The sequence below is a fragment of the Symsagittifera roscoffensis genome, chromosome 6 (genome assembly GCF_963678635.1).
Source record: "Symsagittifera roscoffensis chromosome 6, txSymRosc1.1, whole genome shotgun sequence".
In the NCBI taxonomy this organism is placed as follows: Eukaryota; Metazoa; Xenacoelomorpha; order Acoela; family Convolutidae; genus Symsagittifera; species Symsagittifera roscoffensis.
In genome coordinates, this window is record NC_087067.1 from 44,566,142 (window position 1) to 44,586,009 (window position 19,868).

Here is a 19,868-nt window from a genome sequence, read left to right on the forward strand (position 1 = left end):
TTTTTTTGTTCATTTTCTTCACAATCATAATGTGTTACTAATAAGTCTTGGGGCCCTGTGCGGGGAGAAGAATTTATGTTCTGATCGGAGATTATTAGAAAAAGGAGTTGGAGGAATATCAATATTTTTAGAATATACATGTGTATGATAATCCTGAGTACGGGTTATAAAATGTGATGTAACCAATTGTCTTTTTGGTAAATCTGTCGTATTTATGTATTACTTCATTTGTTATAAATGGTGGTGGTAGCGATTGAGCTGTTATATTTGGTGGGTTTAATGGGTAAGGATGTTGAGCAATGTTGTTTAGTTTAACCGTGATTTCAAATTTTAATTGTAGACTATTTTGTTGGAGTATTTGGATGTTATGGTCACGAATGTCTTCGTGGATATCTTGTCTATATTGTAGTCTATGGAGTGCCCAGTTGTGGAGTCGGTTACTTTCTGGGTGTTGTCCAAATAATGGTGGGGGTGCTGTGAATGTGTTCCAGTCTAATCTTAAAGGGATATTTGTTGATGATTGTTCTCGATATCTAGCGTCGAGGTTATTTGGGAAATTTAAAGGGAAAGGCGTCGGTGAAATCTGGCTTATTGATGGTGTTGACGGTAGTGATAATGTTTGTGGTAGTGATGATGATGTTGTTGTATCTGTAGAAATATCTATTGGATCATTTATTAAATTTGGTTCACCTTGTGTGAATGATTGTGTTGTCCAATATGGTAGTCGTGATGTTTGGTTTGGGGGGTTAAAGAGATTTTCACCTATTTGTTCAGATGTTGGTGTTGAACCTAAGTAATCTGAGGGTAGACTTGAGGTGCTACGTTATGAAAGAAGTGTAGGGGTTTCCGGTAATATGCTAATTGGGATTTCCGGAGTACTTGGTGATGGGGATTGGGGTATATCAAAATGAACTCGGGGGGTTTGAAAATTTCTATTTCGTCGTGATGTATAATTTGTCTATTTATTTCAACTGTATTTTGGTTTTGACTAATATTTCGTATTCTAATTAATTCTTGTGGTAGTGTTGGTTACAATTTATATGTTGGTTCACTTAGAGGTGCCTGTCGCTGAACTGGTTTTAGTGGTTCAGATAAGCGAGCGTGTCGTTCTTCAAAAGTATATGGGTTATTTTGGAAAGAAATTCGTGTAGATGTTTGGGGGTTTTGGGTAGTTGTAGGTGGTGTCGGGTTTTCTTGGGATGTTGTCGGTGAAGACTGACTGTGTGATTGTTGGTTAGCAATTTTTGAGGGTTTTTTGATTGATTTCTTTTTTGGTGAAAAAATTTATGTTTATTGTAGCATTCTTTTAGAAAAAGAATTAAAAGGATTGTTGCTAAGGCGAATGTTATGATTGCCTTTTTTATACATTTGCATATTGTCAATATGAGGGATGATAAAAATGTTATAAAAATTACAATTAGAAAAAAAATATCTGTTCTACTAAAAATGGTTCGTATCATTCAAATAATTTTTGGGTTTTCGTACCTGTGAATATGGTCAATGGCTTGTGAAAGTTGGAGATATATTTCAAATAGGGAGTAGAAAATTTAAAAAATATTGCAAAAAATAATTAAGATTATTACAAAAGCTTCAAAAGTATCAAAGAGAAATATGAATAAAAGTTTAAGTATTGTTAAAAATTTTATGAAAATGTTGAAAATTATGTTGACTGGTCGAGAGAAGAGCATTTAAAAAATGGCTTCTTGGTCAAATATTTTTTCTTGTTTGGGGCAATTTTCAAGTGTGGTCGAATTATTTATTGTCTTTTTGACAAGTGGGTTGAGTTTTGTGAAAAGTTGTTGGGGGCGAATTTTAATGGTGTTCGGGAGGTCTTGTTTTACTTTATTTTTATTTGTCAGGTGATCTGGGGTATTTTTGAGATTTTTGTACTTTAGGCTAAATTAATATGGTCGTACTTGTACTTTAGGCTAATTTAACTTTTTTGTTTGAGGGGTTTTTGAGGTCTGAATTGGGAAAATATTGTTGATCTTTGCGTTATTAGATAAGGGAGGGTTATGATATTATGGTGGTATTTATTTTAGTTGACAAGTTTGAATGGTTTGCTTATTTTTGACCTGGAGGTTGTAAAGTTATAGTTATAGATATGCCTGGAGTTTAATATCTTTCGTCTAATTGGTTTGTGTTAGAGTTATAGAAGGTGACGGATTGAACTAGAATTTTGAACTAGAATTTTGAACTAATTTTGAACTAGAATCGCTGCGTGTTTGTCAGCATGTTATTTAGAAAAATGAAAGTTCAAAATGTTTCAGAGGTGTAAATAGTATTAAATTTTAAAATTAAAGCTGTTTTTAAACTAACTTTTTTGTATTGTTTTTGGTTGTAGTTGATTTTTTTTTATTTTGTTTTTTAGGGTGAATGTCATTTTGTGTATTTATTTCATTTTCCGTATGTGGGTGATTTTGAATACTTTTTAAACCTTTGAAAGAATATAATTGAGTTAGTTCGCGTAGTGCGTATTCTTTCGGGTAGTAAGGCAAAAGATTGTTTCTGTGTTGAACAATTTCTTTTTGGTCTGAATCGGTGATTTTATATGTTACGTCAGTGGGTTTGGCAGTTATTTGGTATGGTCCTTTACGAAAGGGTTGTAATTTTTTAGAAATTCCTTTTTGTGTATTAAAATTTGGTATTAAGACAAATGTTCCAATTTTTAATTCGGAGGCTGGTGTAAAGCGTGAATTTATTTGTTCGTTAATGTTTTGTCTTTGTAACAATTTTTTTGTTACTTTTTGGTAAATTTCGTTGTGTTTTTTATCTCTATTTAAAATCCATTCGGTGTGTGTACCGGAGGCTAATTTAAGGATTTGTGGGTGATGAAAATGATCTTCATCATGTGTGTGTAAAGGTAGGTTATAACAAATTGAGTCTTTATTCGGTTGACAATGACCTTGTGCATTTTTATGAGAGTTTGCTGTAAACATAATTGGTTTACGTGGCTTTTGATTAAAAACCATTTCATATGGTGACATTCCTAGAGTTGTCCTAATTTGTGAATTATATGCTAAGGGAAATAATTTTAAATCTGCTGACCATTCGGTGTATCTTGTATCATTTCCATTTATGATACATCTAAGATATTCTTGTAGTGAACGGTTCATACCTTCGACTAATCGTTTGTCCAAGGTGCATGAGATGTACGCGGTTTGTGCTTAATGTTATATAAATGACATAGTGTGATGATTTCGTTATTTATGAATTCTGTACCGTTGCCTGTAACTAAAATTTCGGGTAATCCGAATTTGGCTATCCAGTGTTCATAAAGTGTTGTGTAAGCGTAATAAGCGTTACAATGTGGTACTGGGTTAAGTGCTACATAATGTGTAAATGCGCCAACAATTACCATAATGTAGGAGTTTCCTTCAGATGATGGTGAAATTGGTCCTTTTGTATCGAATGAAATACGATGGTTAAAATCTAAACTTTGTCCTTTAAAATCTTGTTTTTGTGCTATTTGTTTTTGATTTGGATAAGGTTTATTTAGTTGACATACAATACAATCATTGCATAGTACTTTTATCCAAATTGGTGCATTTGGGAAAAAAAAATTTTTATGAAATTTGAATATGTTTTCTCTGATCCAGAGTGTCCTTCAATGTTTTGTGTATGTGAAATATTAAAAGCTATTAGAATCATACTTAAAGGGAGACAGGGAACTGTAGAATCATTTAATTGATATTCTAGAAGGTCTGTGTTTTCATTAATTGTTGTATTATTAATTTTTCGGAAATATCGGAGGAGTGTTTTTTTTTCCTAAAATTGTTGTATCTGCTTTTACGGGCTTAGTTTTGTATTTGTGCCATGATTTTAGTTGTCTAATTACTGGGTCAAGATATTGATACTGTTTTAAGGTATTAATTGTAATTTTATCTGTTGGGGGGAGAAAAATGTTTTCAATTTCTAATTGAGATAAAGTATTTGTGTCAAGTGGGTCATGGAGGTCAAAAACTTGATTTATTGTGTATTTTGAATCATTTGTTTGTGGTCCTGATAAATTTATTTTATCAGTCAAATTTTCTTTTTCAACTAACGGGAAAAGGTCTTTTTTATGCGAGTGGTGTTTTATTCGTTTTTGTTGGGTGTTATTTTTTATCCATTGTGAGGATGGAATTGGTTTGAAAGTTGATGTTCCATGTAGATCAACTTCGTAGTGGTTATTTTGGCAATCTAAGTAAAGCGGGAAGTGTTGTAAGTTATTTATCTGTGATTGTTCAATGTCAGTTTTTACTGCATATTTGCATTCTATTCGGGCTGATGTTTCGTTTTCTGCCAGGTAAAATTTTATATTTTTTGGGTATTTCAACTGTAGTTTTTCGTGTAAGTAATTCAGGTGGTGTATTTCGACTTAATGTATCTGGTAATGCAAGATTCTTTCCTGCTGTCCAGACTATATGTAAGTTTGGAAATTTCATTAGAATTAATTGAAATCTATAAACTCGGTGATTTGGATTTGACTTCTGTGTAAAGAGAAAAATGATTGGTTTATGATCTGTGAATAGAACTGTTGGATGTTTTGATCCAAGTATCAGAAATTCATATTCTGTAAGCGTATAAATTATAGCTGTACATTCTCTCATTAGAGTTGAGAGTCGTAGCTCTGCTTGAGTGAATAATCGGGAATTTGCTGATATAAGGTTCATTCTATTTGTACCATTGTGTGAATGTAGTAATGCTGCGCCGATGCCAAAATTTGAAGCATCGCACATTGCATAGAATGGTTGATTTGGATCTGGAATTGTGTTTGAAATTTGTTCAGTTAAAAGTTTTTTAAATTCTTCAAATCGTGTTTGATGTTCAATATTCCATTCAAAATTATTTTGTTGTCTGAGGATATTATAGAATGGTCTTAAATATAATTGCATTTTATAAACGTATTTGCTTAAGAAATTTAACATTCCAAGGAATTCTTGGATTTTCTTTTTGTTTGTTGGTGGTTGAAGTTTTTGAATAGCATCAATGCGTGATTTTAATGGAGTGATTGTCTTTCTTTCTATATTATATCCTAAAAAATTAACTTGTGTTAAAAAGAAGTGTGATTTATTGGGGGCGGCCTTCAGATTTTCATTCTGAAGTATTTTATGATAGTGTTCTAAAACTATAAACATTTCTTCTTTTGCCTGTGATTGCATAAAAAAAGTCTAAATAGGTGATTGCGTTTTTCTTAAGTATTAGTGGTCTAAAAATTTTGCTCATAAAAGCTGAAAATGCTGCTGGTCCTATGGATATTCCATAGAATAGGCGGTTGAATTCATATTGTTGATTTGCAATAACAAATTGTGTTAAACGTCGTGATTGTTCATCTAGTGGCATTTGATTGTATGCACTATTCATATCTGCGGTTGTAAAGTATTTTCCGTTTATTTTTGTTAAAATAACTTGTATTGGTTCAATAGGCCAATTGCATTTTGATTCGTCTATTAGTGAATTGAGATATCTAGCGTCTAAAACTATTTTTAATGATTCTCCTTTGGCTAGGATGATAAAAGGGTTAATGAATGTGTTACCTTTTGGTTGTCCTTCTTTGTTTACTGGTGAGATAATTTTGTATTGCTCTAAAATATCGAGTAATCTATTTACTTTGTCGTGTAAATGAATTGGTACTTTACTAGCTCTTTGTTTTTTGAAAACTGCATCAAGTTTTAACGGGAGATGTAGTGATGAACTGATTTTCCCAACATCAAGTTTTGAGGTTGCATAGACTGAGGAATATTTTATTAGCTGTTTGGCTAACTTATCAAATCCGTCTTGTGTTATTTGTGAATGTTGGAAGTTAAACATTGTTAAAAACTTCTGTTGATCTTCTGTATAGTTGGTTATGTTGAATGTAGGTTTGAAATATGGGGTTTTTGTGAAATAATCTGTGTTTCTTTTTTCATTACTTATTATATTATTTATGGATAGTTCTTCGTTAAGAATTGTGGATTGACAAATATCTAATAATTGGAGTATATTATTCACGCGATATGCTTGTTCATGTACGGGTGATATTGTAGCGTTTGTTTTGCAATATCCTAAAAGTCCTAAGGGAAATGTTACTTGATACGGTGTTTTGTTATATACATGTAACGAAATGATGTCTGAATTCGTATTTTTCAAATATTTTATAAATGAAGTCGTGATTTTGAAAAACTTATGGATAGGTTTAAACTCAAAGTCTGACATAAAGAGTTGTTGTTTATTTTAACTTTTATCATATTGGTGAACTTGTTTTATTGAAAAGTTATATATAATTCCTGATAGTGGTTTCAGGTGTTTCCGTTGTTGGTTATAAATTGGGTAACATTTTGAAAAGAATGGTGGTTGTTTATTTAATCTTTGAAAAAATGTTAGAGCTGTATTTTTTGTTTTTGTGTACTTATCTTTGATTAGCATTTTACTATTCAAGATGTTGATTGTTGGTATATATTTCGAGATAAATGGTATGCCAATGATATTGTGTTTAATATCAGTGATATGAAATATTTGTTTAAATGGTTTGTTTAGAATTTTAATTTGCTCCATTGTTCTTGTGGGGAGGAGGAATAATTGAACTTTTCCATAATTTACTAAAGTTGATCCTAGTTTACTAGAGGTTGCAAGAGGCGTTAATTTTGGGTGTAATGTTTTGATTTCATTCCATGTGGGAATGTTAATAATGTTTGATTCTGCTCCTGAATCAATTAAAAAATTAATTTCAAGATCTGGTGGTTGAAATTCTTTGTTTCTTGGTTTTTCTAAAAGAAATGGTACTGTCCAAATTTTTGTATTTTTTGGTAAATATGATTTGTGTTTAGACATTTTCTTTTTTCATTTTCATTGGGTTTATTTACCGTGTTAATTTCGTTTATTTCTTGTGCAGTTTGTGTAGTATTGATGGGTTCAATGTAATAATTGTGAAGGAGTTCCAATTGATTTTCATATATACGTGATGTAAAAGGTTGTTCATATATAATAGGTTCGTAGTCGTTTTCGACTGCTATCTTATTCATGGAAATAGTGTTTTCTGTATCATTTTCTGTGTCTGATGATCCACAGTTTATTTGATTTAGTTGTAGTTCGTTATTTTCTGTGTCATCAATACCTGGGGGGTCTGATGTTGTTTCTTCATTTGATTGTACTTGATTAATATGTCTTTGTTGTTTGGGTGTACTAATTCTGTAGCGATGTTTAGAATTATTATAATGGTTATTATTTCTATGTGGTGATTGAGAATAATTTCTGTATCGATTATTATAACTTGAATTTCGATTTTGTGAATTATTTCGTGATCTGTTTTGATAGTTGTCGTTTGATCTGTGATAGTTTGATCTGTTATATGAGTTATTTCTTGATTGTTTGGGTAATTTTGATTTCGATTGTTCGAATAACTTCTGTTTCGATTATTTGAATAGTTTCTATTTCTGTTATATGATGAGTTTCGTGATTGATTATTGGATTAATTTTTATTTCTTGGGTTTGATTGGGAATTGGATCTAGAAACAACTTGTGTTGCATTTGAGTTTGATCTCGTATAGTTATTTCGACTATTTGATCGATTATAATGGTTTTGTGAAGAATTTTGTGTATTTCTTCGTTCTGATGATCTTCCTCTATAACTAAAGTTAAATGGTGATTGATTCCTTGTGTAATTGGGGTTGTTGGGATGTCGTTTTCCTGAACTGTTATTACTATATATATGTTTGTTTGGTAGATTTTGATCTTTTTTCATATATTGATAGAATGATTTGTTTGGTTCTTTATACTTTTGAGGTTTGTTCTGGTTATCTTGTTGTTTTTGTCTACATTCAGAAATACTATGTCCGTATCGTCGGCAATAATTACACCATTTTTTGAAAGATGGTTTGCATTTAAAATTTGGGTGTTTTTCATAAATATTTAGTATTTCAGTGATTTTTTTTTAACTAGGTCTGTATCTGATTCCTGTATGTTTTTGATACGTGTAGTGCTTGTTTCGATTCGATTAACATATTGTAGTTTTAGATTTTCTGTTTCTTCAAAATCCATTGTGATTTCTGCTTGTTCAAATTTATCTACTATTTTTCGAAAATCTAAATCTGGCTCTCGAGTTGAAGAAGGATGAGATGCTCTCTTTTTTATTGCTATTTTCCTTAAATGAGGTGTTAAAGTCATCATTAAAATTTCTGTCATTTTTGTGTTTTTATAGTCATGTGTATTAGGTGAATATGCTTTTCGAACTAGTGTTTCGATACGTACAGCTAATTAATTGATGGTTTCCTTTGGTAATCTGCAAATTTCATTACATAAAACTTTTTGGTGTTGTTTTTTTCTTTCGGAGTCAAACATTTTTGAAAATTCTTGTGTAAATCTTTTCCAGTCTGATTTTATTTCTATAGGTAGAACTGAAAACCATTTTTGAGCTGCGCCATCTAAAGTTGTTTGTATCAACGCTGTGCGTCGATGTATCCAATTTTGATGTAGTGGTGTATTAATTGGTTCAGGTCCTATATTTAAAATTAAATTTGCTGTTACTGCATTTAAATAATCTTCTACGGAATATTCAGGGTCTGTTCCTGTGAATACCATTAGTGGTTTATTTGATGTTTTTGATGATCCACCCATAAGGTATGGATTCATTGTCATCTGTAGTAATTCTGCGGCATTTGGCTTTTGTGAAAAATTTGAAAGTTGATTTTTTGTTATTTCGTGTTGTTGAAGGTAATATGGGAGTGGTATTTCATTTTGCATTTGAGTTGGTTGAGTGTGTAATCATTGGGTTTTGTGGTTGAATTGGTTGAAAAGATTGTGTATTAGTTGGATTTTGCATTTGTATTGGTTGTTGATTTCGTGTATCTGTTGGATTTGAAGAAAAATTCTATTATTTGTATAAGGTTTTTGCGCTCCTTGTCCGCGATATTCTTGGGTATACGGTGCAAAAATATCTGGTTGTAAATAATCATCATCAGATGATAAGTAATCCGTATGATGAGGTGCTTGCTTTTTATTTTTATTTTGTTAAAAGAATGGGTAATTTTCACTACGATCCTGTGGAGGATGTGAATTAGTTCGAAAATTTACTGAGTTGGTTGTTGTCATTGGGTTATCCCAATAGTGAGAACATACATGATTATTATTAGTTTTTCGTGGGGGATTGTTTGTTTTTGATGAATGTGCATAATTATAATTGTTCTGCAAAAGTGTTTCTTGTGAACGTTCTTCGTGTTTTTGACGGTACTGTCGTAAGTCTATATGTTTGGTAATCGTAAGTCGTAAGTAAATATGTTTTGGAGCAACCGAAGGTTTAACGGTTGATTGTAAGGTTACTTGTGCCAGTGAAATTGTTTGTATTTTTTGGTGTTGTTAAATTTGGATGTATCGGTGAAATACTTTGTTGTGTAGTTATTGTTGTTTGGACGATTTCTTCATTTATGAAGTGTGATGGTGTTTGGATATCTTGTTGTGTAAGATTCCTAGTTCCATTAAGGTTTTCATTGTGTATGACGGTCGAATTTAAACTGTTATTTCGCGTATCAGGTAAAAATGTATTGTAGTTTAATGGTGTTGCATCAATGGTCAGTGGTACTACTTTCACATAATCTCTTTGATAAGATATTGTACTTATTGCTTGACTTGAGATTGATTGTGGGATATTTATAATTGCATAATGAGACCATTCAGGGATGACCGTTCTGTGATGGCAGTATCATCTTTTGGATTTTGAGGTCTGAAATTTTTTCTTGCTTGTGAAATTAAGTCTATACTATGTGTGAAATAATCTATTATAAACCATGCCAAAATTTTTTGTAAGTCATGTTTTGTGTGTTGTGAAACCTCGTTTTTAGTGAAATTTTCTTTGATTATATGTAGAAAAATTGAAAATAGTGTGATTTCATGTCGTACTTTTGGTATGTTTGGATGTTTCGGTTGGTGAGATACTTTGAAATTCAGTTTTTTCTAATATTGAAATATAGCTATATATTATTGCAAAGACTTCGTTAGTAAATATGGAGTTTGCTCTTTGTGAGTTATGATAATGTATGCTTTTAATATATTCTAAGAATACTTTTGAAAATTCTAAATCAAGATCGTCTGTTTGAATTACATATTTACGATGATTCGGATTTGGTGTGCTGAATTCTATGGTGTAGATTCCGTATTGTTGTGTTAAATTACATATATTTTTCAGATAATGTTCAATAATTTGTCTTTTGATTTTTACATCTGGGAATTCTGCTTTGCATGGGCTGATTCCGGGTTCAAACAAATTTAGGAGTAAATTCTTGCAAAAGTCATGCTGCCCTCTATTATCGGGTGCATCTATGAGGAAGGGGTAAACCTCTTCGTCATCTGGACTATCGTCACTTTGAGTATGGCTGTGGCTCATTTTTTCGTTTAATGACTGTTAATATATAACTATCGATGTGTCTAATTGGTTGATTCCAATTATACAAGTGTACTGGTTTGTGTTTATATTGCTTTTTTATTCTTCTTTTTCCTCTTTTTGATGAATTTGAAGTTGTTTCTGAGTCGGAAAAATATAATTGATCGTGAATGGGACAATTTTTATCAATCGATTCTTGTAATTTATAGAGTTCATCTAAATTGCTGGCTTCTGATTCTGAAAAAAATGCGTTTCTATTTTTTGAAAATCTTTTTCGTGTGATTTGTCTTTGTTTGTTTATTTTTTTTTCTTTTTATTTTTAGTCGTTTTGTTCTAATATATCCAACTGTTTGTGTATGAGGTGTGATTACAAGATTTTGGTTATCTATTTCACAGTTGTGTAAAACGATTGTTTGTTTAGTTCCTAGATTTTTGAATGACATAAGATTTAGGATGAGGGATGCAAAAAGTTGTTAAATGATGTCTACTTTCTTAAACTGTTAGTCCTTACGATTTTTTGGTTAGCTTAACCTGGGTCTATTTGTTCAGGGTTGGAGAGAAAAGTATATCGATTCCGAAGAAAATGATTTTTTACTTTCTCGTGGCTAGTATAAGCTAAGGTGTTAACTTACTTAATCTTACTTAGGGGTAGTGATTGTGTTCAAGGGTTGGAGAATAGTAAATCGATCCACAAGGTGCAGGTATAATTAGAACGCAAGTACTATTTTAAACTTACTAAGTCTAAGAGTTATCCTGGGTCTGGTAAGAGGAGGGTTCAAGTGAAGGATGAATAACCGAAGTTCTTCACTGTTTATCCTAATTTAAATGGTTAGTTTTGTTGAAAAATTTCTATTAGTCTTGGGTTTTTTGGAAGGGTTGGATAGTGAATCGACGTTTGAGGTCGTTAGACACTGCTAAGTGGGTGGGGGAGAACAAAATTGTTCTTTTTGATCCAAGGATAGGCCTTGATGATCAGGTTTTTGAATTTAGTGAAATAGGAAATTAATTAAGATCCAAGGATAAGCCTTGATGATCTGATTTTAAAATTAAATGAATTTAAGTTTAAAATGGTTTAAATTTATTTATGAAAAAGATTTAATTTTTTAATGATATTAGTTAGCTTATGATTGCTGTTATGTTTAGGTGATGAAGTTGGGACAACAGATGATTTTATGATTACTAACAATTTATTGTCATGCTACTAATTTTTGTTTTGATTTTCAATAAATATTTTTCAAACAAGTTTTGTATAAGGCTGCAGAATTTAAGAAAACGATCTGGGATCTTTTTATCAATCGTTATTGTATATTAATAATTTTGTTTAGCGCCTGAAATGATTATGAAGATTGACTTCAAGATTTTATGTTTGCAAATGAAAATCTAAATTCATTGCTAATAAGATTCTAAATATAAAAGTTTGTGTTGGCTTTTGCCGTACAATCATATAACTATATGGTAAGTTTCTACTTTGTCGTATGTCGTCTCTTGTTCGAGGTATTCTTACAATTCCGGGTAGTTCTGTTATCGTTCGGAATATTGGCTCTGATCTATTGAGTCGTAGAGACATTTCGATTAAATTATCATCGTATAACATTTTTAAAATGTTTTGTCTAAATTCTAATCTATTTTTGGTTAAATCTAAGCTATTAAGGTCTTATTCGAGACTTCTGGTCGCACCAGATGAGTCATACCCGATGGGGTTAACTCATAGAGTAATTTCGGATAGGGTACACCGTCTGCTCGTCACGCTATCTTATTTTCGGCCGGATAGATTCGTGCAACTTCTTAGTCTTATACCGATCCTAATCTTACTCTTATACTTTCTAGTCTCAGGGTGTTTTACTAGTCTCTGCTAGGCTCAATAGATCTAGAGTATACTGGTTTATTGCGGCTGCTGAAGTTCTCTTGGAGAGACAACTAATTTCTAAGTTAAATTCAAATCTCTCTGGTGCTGAAATTACAAGTAATTTCAGCACTTACAAATAAGTGGGTTGTTAGTTAGATGGATCATAATTGGTTAATATTAAATACTTTACAGTGGTAAAATATCTAATTTATCCAATCATAAAAATATAGTTTAGATCAGGTTCCACCCATCCGGGTTTTACAGAGTTTTTTAGAATTATCTTTCTGCGATTCAAAGGATGGATGATGAACGTTCGTCTTTGTTGTTATGTGCTGATCTATATACTGCAAGGTATGATTTACATTTTATAAAATTTTTATTAGTTCAGTTTTTTTAATTATGATTTTAGTTAGTTGTTTTCACAAAAGCATTTTGTTTTAGTTCGGTTATTTTGAAGAGTTACTCACCCTTGAGTACCTCTTATTAAAAATAGAAGTGTGGTCACAAAACGTGGATGTAGCGCGGTGGGTTAGGCCGGCTATAGAGCATGCTCAGGACGTCCTCTCTGGTGGGTTAGGCCAGGAGTGGGAGTATGATTTCGTGCGGTTTCTTTGAGAGGTCCTGTTATGTGATAACTTTTTATGTTGGGTTTATATTGGTCTTTCTTATGTTCCTTTGGTTGTGTCCTTTTTTCAAAAATCAAATTGTTTTTGTTATGGGTTTGTCTTTCGACTTTTTTGTGTTTTATTATTTCTTTCTTAGACTTTATAATAGTCTTCAAAAGAATAAATTATCCAGTTTTAAACTGGGTTAATCCGGTTTGGGTACCGTTGGTTTTCTTTTCTTAGTCATGCTGTTATTTTATGATTTGTGGTGTTTAGTAAGCTGCGTTGGTTAGTTTGGTTTAGTATATAATTCCTTTAGGATAGGGTAAACCGTCTGCTCGTCACGCTATCTTATTTTCGGCCGGATAGATTCGTGCAACTTCTTAGTCTAATACCGATCCTAATCTTACTCTTATACTTTCTAGTCTCAGGTTGTTTAACTAATCTCTGCTAGGCTCAATAGATCTAGAGTATACTGGTTTATTGCGGCTGCTGAAGTTCTCTTGGAGAGACAACTAATTTCTAAGTTAAATTCAAATCTCTCTGGTGCTGAAATTACAAGTAATTTCAGCACTTACAAATAAGTGGGTTGTTAGTTAGATGGATTATGATTGGTTAATATTAAATACTTTACAGAGGTAAAATATCTAATTTATCCAATCATAAAATACAGTTTAGATCAGGTTCCATAGTTTTCTCACGCTACCGAACAAGCATACTAGTACCAATACAGGCACTGTTGAAGAAAAAAACAATTCATTCTTGATTTGTCAGTTTCGAAGCCACTTACGGTTTAGTTTGTTTTTAGTAAACACTTGTCTTAGGCAAAATCGGGTACAACAAATAAATTGGGTTAAATGATATGTCATAGCACAGCAGGGGCGGATCTAGGATTTTCTCGAGGGGGGGCGGATTTTCAAAAAATTTTCCAAAATTTTGACGACCTTTTTCTTAGGTCGACCAAATTGATTTTTCGAGCACTCCCAAAGCACTGTTTTGCCCCTATTTTGGCAAAATTTTCTGCGCCGCAGGCAAATTTTTGAAAAAACAGTCAAAAAGCCGTTTTGGGCACTTTTCGAAAAATTTTGACAAAAAAATCGCGTTTTTTTTTGGCGCGCGCTCCCCCTCAAAGTTAGTATATATTGGCGCCAAAGGCGCCTTTAGAAAAATTTTAGGGTCGGTCGGCCAAAATGGATTTCTGAAAAAGTATCCTTTGGGTCGGCAGGGGTCGAATCCCTGAGGGGGAGAAAGGCGTACGCCCCACCGCCCCCCCCCCCCTAAATCCGCCCCTGTAGCACAGCACAGTGTTTTAAAACTTGTGACGTTGGGATAAAAACGTTACGTCGGTTTTCAAGCACTCGGTTTTCTCTGAATTTTAGTTGCAGAGATAAGCAGACTCCTTTCAACGCAATAAAATTTTTAATCAACAAAACTGATTTCGGACCGGAAAGTTGCCAGAAAAAAAACAGTACAGTAAAAAAGCCAGCGTTTCTCAATGTGTTTTTCAATTTTATAACTGGCAATAAAAATGGCTTTTCCTCTTATTTTGTCTTATTAGGAAAAAGAGCCTAAAAAATTTTCGAGCTTGAAATGGGCTGAACAAATATTTTTGCTTATTTGACTGTTTTTTCTTCTTCAATGTGGCTTTTGATCAATTCCAATGCATCCCATCAAATTATTGGTGGTCAATATTATTGCTGATGATAGCCACCCCTACCCGCGGTGTGGGGACTGATTGTGGTCTCGCGACACAAATTAGCTCTTTATCTCTCTTAAGAGAGGAATTTTCATCGAACCGTGGAGGAATTATGGACCAAGTTAACATCCCGCTCGAGCAGTTTGTGGGGAAGGGTGTAAATTTGTTTCAAAGCTGGAGTTTTCAGCCATTTAGTTTTGAACATTTTACCTGCAGCGCTTAAAAAATTCAAAACTTCATTCGAATTAAATGCTGGGGTGCAAGATTTAACTTGGTCTATCTGGGTCGAAGGGAAGATGTTAAATGACAATTTCACTGAGTATTTTGAGGCAGAGCAGCAAAATCAATAGAGTGTGAGCAACCTCAGTCCTGATTCGTAAGACCCCAGATGGCTTCAAATATTCACGTTATTTTAACAATATCTTTCTCAGCAGTATATTGGCCAGATATGCTCAAGTTTTTGATTTCAAATGCACGTGCTATAAACAGTCCAGAAACTATTTGCTCTTTAAAATCAAAACTGAGATACTATATGGTCAAGAAAAGAATTTTTACTTTCTGTTTGAACTGGTCCATGAAAGTCCTCAAACTAAAGCCAATATGTAATGAAAACAATGAAACTCTTCGACAGTTTGTTTGATTTTTCTTTCGTTTTAGATTTTATGTACACAGGTCTTGCAACACGCCTGGTTCGATAAAACATTTTCTGTTTCTGATAGCATTGTAAAAGATTGATCAGAACTTCTAATACATATTGCATCGCTTACTTTCAGTCAGTTTAAAAATAACATTTATACTGTTACCAAAACAATCGTTGCTTCCGAAACAAATCAACAGAAGTCCTTGTGATTTGGGCTACTTCCAAACTTGCAAAAACCTTTAATCATTCAAATAGTTTTTATCTCATGCTGTAGCGAATTTAGGAGGCCGGCCTGTGAAAGTCAACCTCCTAGTCTCACAAAAGGTCCCCTCTGCTCTTTGCTTATACTTTGACGACCACAATTTTTGGTCGACTAGCCGGCTCTTTTCCAGTTTCCCCCTTTTAAAATACCGAGTTTTATGTTTGTTTTACCTGTTATTACGGCTAAATGCGTGATGTTACGCTGTAAAGTATGAAGAACAAATCTGTTCAGAATTGTCGATTTTTTCCACGACAAATTTCATTGCATTTTGAAAACGTTCAATAGACTTTTCAGTATTTAATTTGAAAGGGGGGAACTGGAAAAGAGCCGACTAGCCCTTCGGAATAGATTTTCATTTTCCGCACTCTTGAAAAAACATTTAGAAAAAACGTTCAACATTGTCAAGTGTGAATTTTTCTAAAAGCGTTAGAAAAAAACTGGATTTCTAAGTTCTTCTAATCCATTGGAGTGAGCAGGAACTTTCCGAGGCTCTTTTTCCTCCTCCCCTCCTCCCCTCCTCCCCTCCTACCCCCTCCTTACCAGCGAAATTTTACTAGGAAAATTTTGTTCACATCATCAGGTTGTAACAAAAATTGGTATGCGGACTAATTAGGCTATGGCAAACATATTTGGTATTCATACTTAACCTTGTAAAAGCCCTCGTTACAACAAAAAATTGATGCATATATGAGGTGTGGGTGGACAACTTTTTCCGACAATATTGAAATAGCTATTCCGAAAAGTTTATCAAGTTTTTTTAGGTAAGGCATTTCGAAGTTTTTCAGCTCTGACTCTTGGCAAATATTTCCAAGTCTGGGCCTTTTTTGGAAGAAAATGCCGTAGTTCGTATGTTTTACCGCTAAAAACTTTCAGAATTGATCGACCCAAAATGATTGTCACAAAGTAGTACCCGACGGAAACCCTTTGGACAAATTCTGTGACGAGAATAAAGGGTCGCTTAATTTAGGCCTTTTTTGGAAAATTTTGAACAAATAAATACGTTTTTTCGGCGTGCGCTCCCCTTGGTCGGCCTATAATGGATGCCATAAAATAATAAAATAATACCAAAGAGGGGGAGACCCTTTGGTTGGTGATGGGGTCGAATCCATAACGAACGTCCGACCTCAACTCCCCCCCCCCTAAATCCGCCTCTGGTGTTCTGAAGAGATGAAATTTGGTCAAAATTGGAACCAGATCCAAACTATAATTTATTATTGGTTATAATTTAGATATTTTATCCCTATAAAATATTAAAGACTAAGCAATCATACTCCATCGAACTAACAACCCACTTATTTGTAAGTGCTGAAATTACTTGTAACTTTAGCACCAGAGAGATTTGAATTTAACTTACAACTTAGTTGCGTTCTCCATGAGACCGAATCGTAATAAAACCAGTATACTCTAGATCTATTGAGACTAAGAGATTTAAGAGTAAGATGCAGATCGGTATTAGACAAAGAAGTTGCACGAATCTATCCGGCCGAAAATAAGATAGCGTGATGAGCAGACGGTGTACCCTATCTGAAAATACTCTATGAGATGGAACATCCATCCCAACTCATCTGGTGCGACCAAAAGTCTCGAACAAGAACTTAAAAATTAATTTAGCTTAGAACTAACAAGATAGATTAGAATTAGACAAAAACATTTTCAAAAATATTACATAACAATAATTTTATTGAAATGTCTCTACGACTCAATAGATCCAAACAATACGATAACTACCCGGTATTGGAAGAAGACCTGGGACAAGTGACGACATACGGCTACAAAGGAACTTAACATCAAGTTTCATGCTCGTACGGCAAAAGCCAACACAAACTTTTATATTCAGAATTTTATTAGCAATAAGTTTAGATTTTCGTTTACAAACATAGTATCTTTGAAGAAAAATCTTTAGCAATCTTTACAGGCGCTAAACTTATTATAATACGATTTATTATTATATCTTATTATACATCTCTAGTCGTTCCCTTCAAAACTTCAGTAAATTAAAAAGATATCTGAAAAAAAAAGATTTTTATTGAATATAAAATTATAAAAATTAGATAGTTTGAACACAAATTGTTAGTATGTTTAAATCATCTCTTCATCCCCAGCTTCATCACCTAAACATAACAGCGAATCATAAATCCACTAACATCTTCAAAAACTCAAACCTACTATCAATTGAACTTTAAATTTTTTATAAAGGCCTATCCTAATTCTTATTTTGAACTAAATTAAACTCCTTTAAGTTAAATAGATCATCAAGGCTTTCCTTGGATCTTTAATTCACTTTTTATCTCAATTAAATTTTATTTCAATAATTTTATATCCTGATCATTTTATATCCTTGGATCAAATAGAACAATTTTGTTCCCCCCTCACATTTAATATAGTGTCTAACGACCTCAAACGTCGATTCACTACCCAACCCTTCTTCAAGACCCATGAATAATAGAATTTTTCAGTCAATCTAACCATTATAATTAGGATAAAGAGTGAACAACTTCGTTTATTCATCCTTCACTTGATCCCCCTTTTGCCTGACCCAGGATAAAACTTAAATTAGTTTGTTTAAAATAGTATCTAACGAACTACTTGTGTTCTAATTATACCTGAACCTTGTGGATCAATTTACTATTCTCCAACCTTTGAACACACTCACTAGCCCTAGGTAAGATTAAGTAAGTTAACACCTTAACTTAGACTAGCCACGAGAATGTAAAAATCATTCTCCGGAACCGATATATGCCTTTCTCTCCAACCCTGAATACATGACCCAAGTTAGGCTAACCACAGAAAATTGTAGGGACTAATAGTTTAGGACCTTAAAATTCACTATTCACAATTTTGCATCCGTCATCCTAAACCTTATGTCACTAGACAATTTAGGAAATAAACAAACAATCATACTACACATTTGTGAAATAAACAACGAAAAATATGATCTCGTAATCACTCCACACAAAGGAACAAAAGGATATATTCGAAGAAAACGATAAACAATTAGAAGAAAAATATGAAGCAAACAAAGAAAAATTACACGAAAAATATTTTCAAAGCAAAGAAATGCAATATGCGAATCAAAAACCAGTAATTTAGACGAACTTTACAAACTAAAAGACTCCGTAAATAAAAATTACCGAGTCAATGATCAATTTATTTTCTGACTCAGAAACAACATCACATGCATCAATACAAATAAAACGAAGAATAAAAAAGACATACAAAAAAAACAAACCAGTAGGTCTAAACAATTGGAATCAACCAATAAAACATTTTGAACATTACGCATTAACCGTCATAAAACACAAAAATGAATCAAAGTGAAGAAAGCCAAGACGAAAATTCTATTTTTCCATTTCTCATCAATTCACTCACTGATGATAGAGAACAAACACAATTTTGTCAAAATTTAATTGCGAATTTATTCGAAAGAGGAAATAGTCACTGTACAACAGAATTTCCAGAAGTAAAAATCAAAAGACAAATTATCGATCACTATCTTAAAGGAATATGTAATATAGCACAACAGTATGGAATCTATATCATAGAAATCAGTTTACCAAGTAAGTTTCATGGTAAATATCTAATTCAAACCGACGATGTAGATATAGAATTTCCATTAGTATTCACAGAATACATAAAAAACATACAACATCGAAGCTCACAAAGAGCGAATTCCATATTTACTAACGATGTATTTTCAATAATTTTTAGTTATCTATCTAAACTAGAAAGAACAGACTCTCAAGGAACTTCACCAGTCCAAACATCTAGACATACGACTGTAAGAAATGAAATAACAGCATTTTCGGAATTTTTAAATGCAATCCGTAAAAACTTATCAAACAACGATGTATCACAAATTGTTAAACACGAGTTGCAAAAATTTTTAGCATAATTTATTCTTGATTATTTCACACATAATATCGATTTAATTTCACAAGCAAGAAAAAATTTTGGACCCCAAAATACAAACGATGACACTGTCCTAGCAGAAGAATCAGATTATGTTTGGGACCGTAAATGATCTCATCCACTATTTCTGAACATACCACTGTTTCTGGACCCAATACAACGACAATCAATAGATCTAAATTTACGCAAACTTGCACGCAGGATTTGCAGACATTTACGCACAAGATTACAGCGGATATTTTAAAGATATAAAAGATTACATATATTTAATCGGCGAAAAATATCCACCACAAGATATATCATCAAAAAGTATTTCAGTTTTATAACTTTGAAAAACGAACTTTTTGCCTTTCTAGGTTGGCCCTATTACATCTTAGAAAGATTGACTATATTATATGCAATGTTTAATTTTATCGGATTTATTTTCTCTTTATTAAAAGGAATCTATAACACATGGGCGATACATATACAAGTAAACAGACAAGCAAGCGTAGCACTTATACTTTGTGCAGAATTTTTTGGAATTTTTTCCACATCAGTAAACAAAATACTTTTAGATGCACAAATCAAAGAATAT

The 19,868-nt window shown here is 32.7% G+C and overlaps 1 protein-coding gene across 10 annotated transcripts in view; it reads left to right on the forward strand.

Moving 5' to 3' along the window:
- The first annotated feature begins 15,138 nt into the window (after positions 1-15,138).
- Positions 15,139-19,868, forward strand: part of LOC134848427 (uncharacterized) — a 47,199-nt gene continuing 42,469 nt past the window's right edge. For 4 of the 10 annotated variants that reach the window (XM_063865870.1, XM_063865867.1, XM_063865872.1 and 1 more), the window contains exon 1: positions 15,139-15,319. The gene's annotated coding sequence lies outside the window, so the exon portion shown is untranslated. Of the gene's footprint in view, positions 15,326-19,868 lie in introns of all 10 variants that reach the window. The other 6 variants (XM_063865865.1, XM_063865868.1, XM_063865866.1 and 3 more) reach the window with 2 other exon arrangements.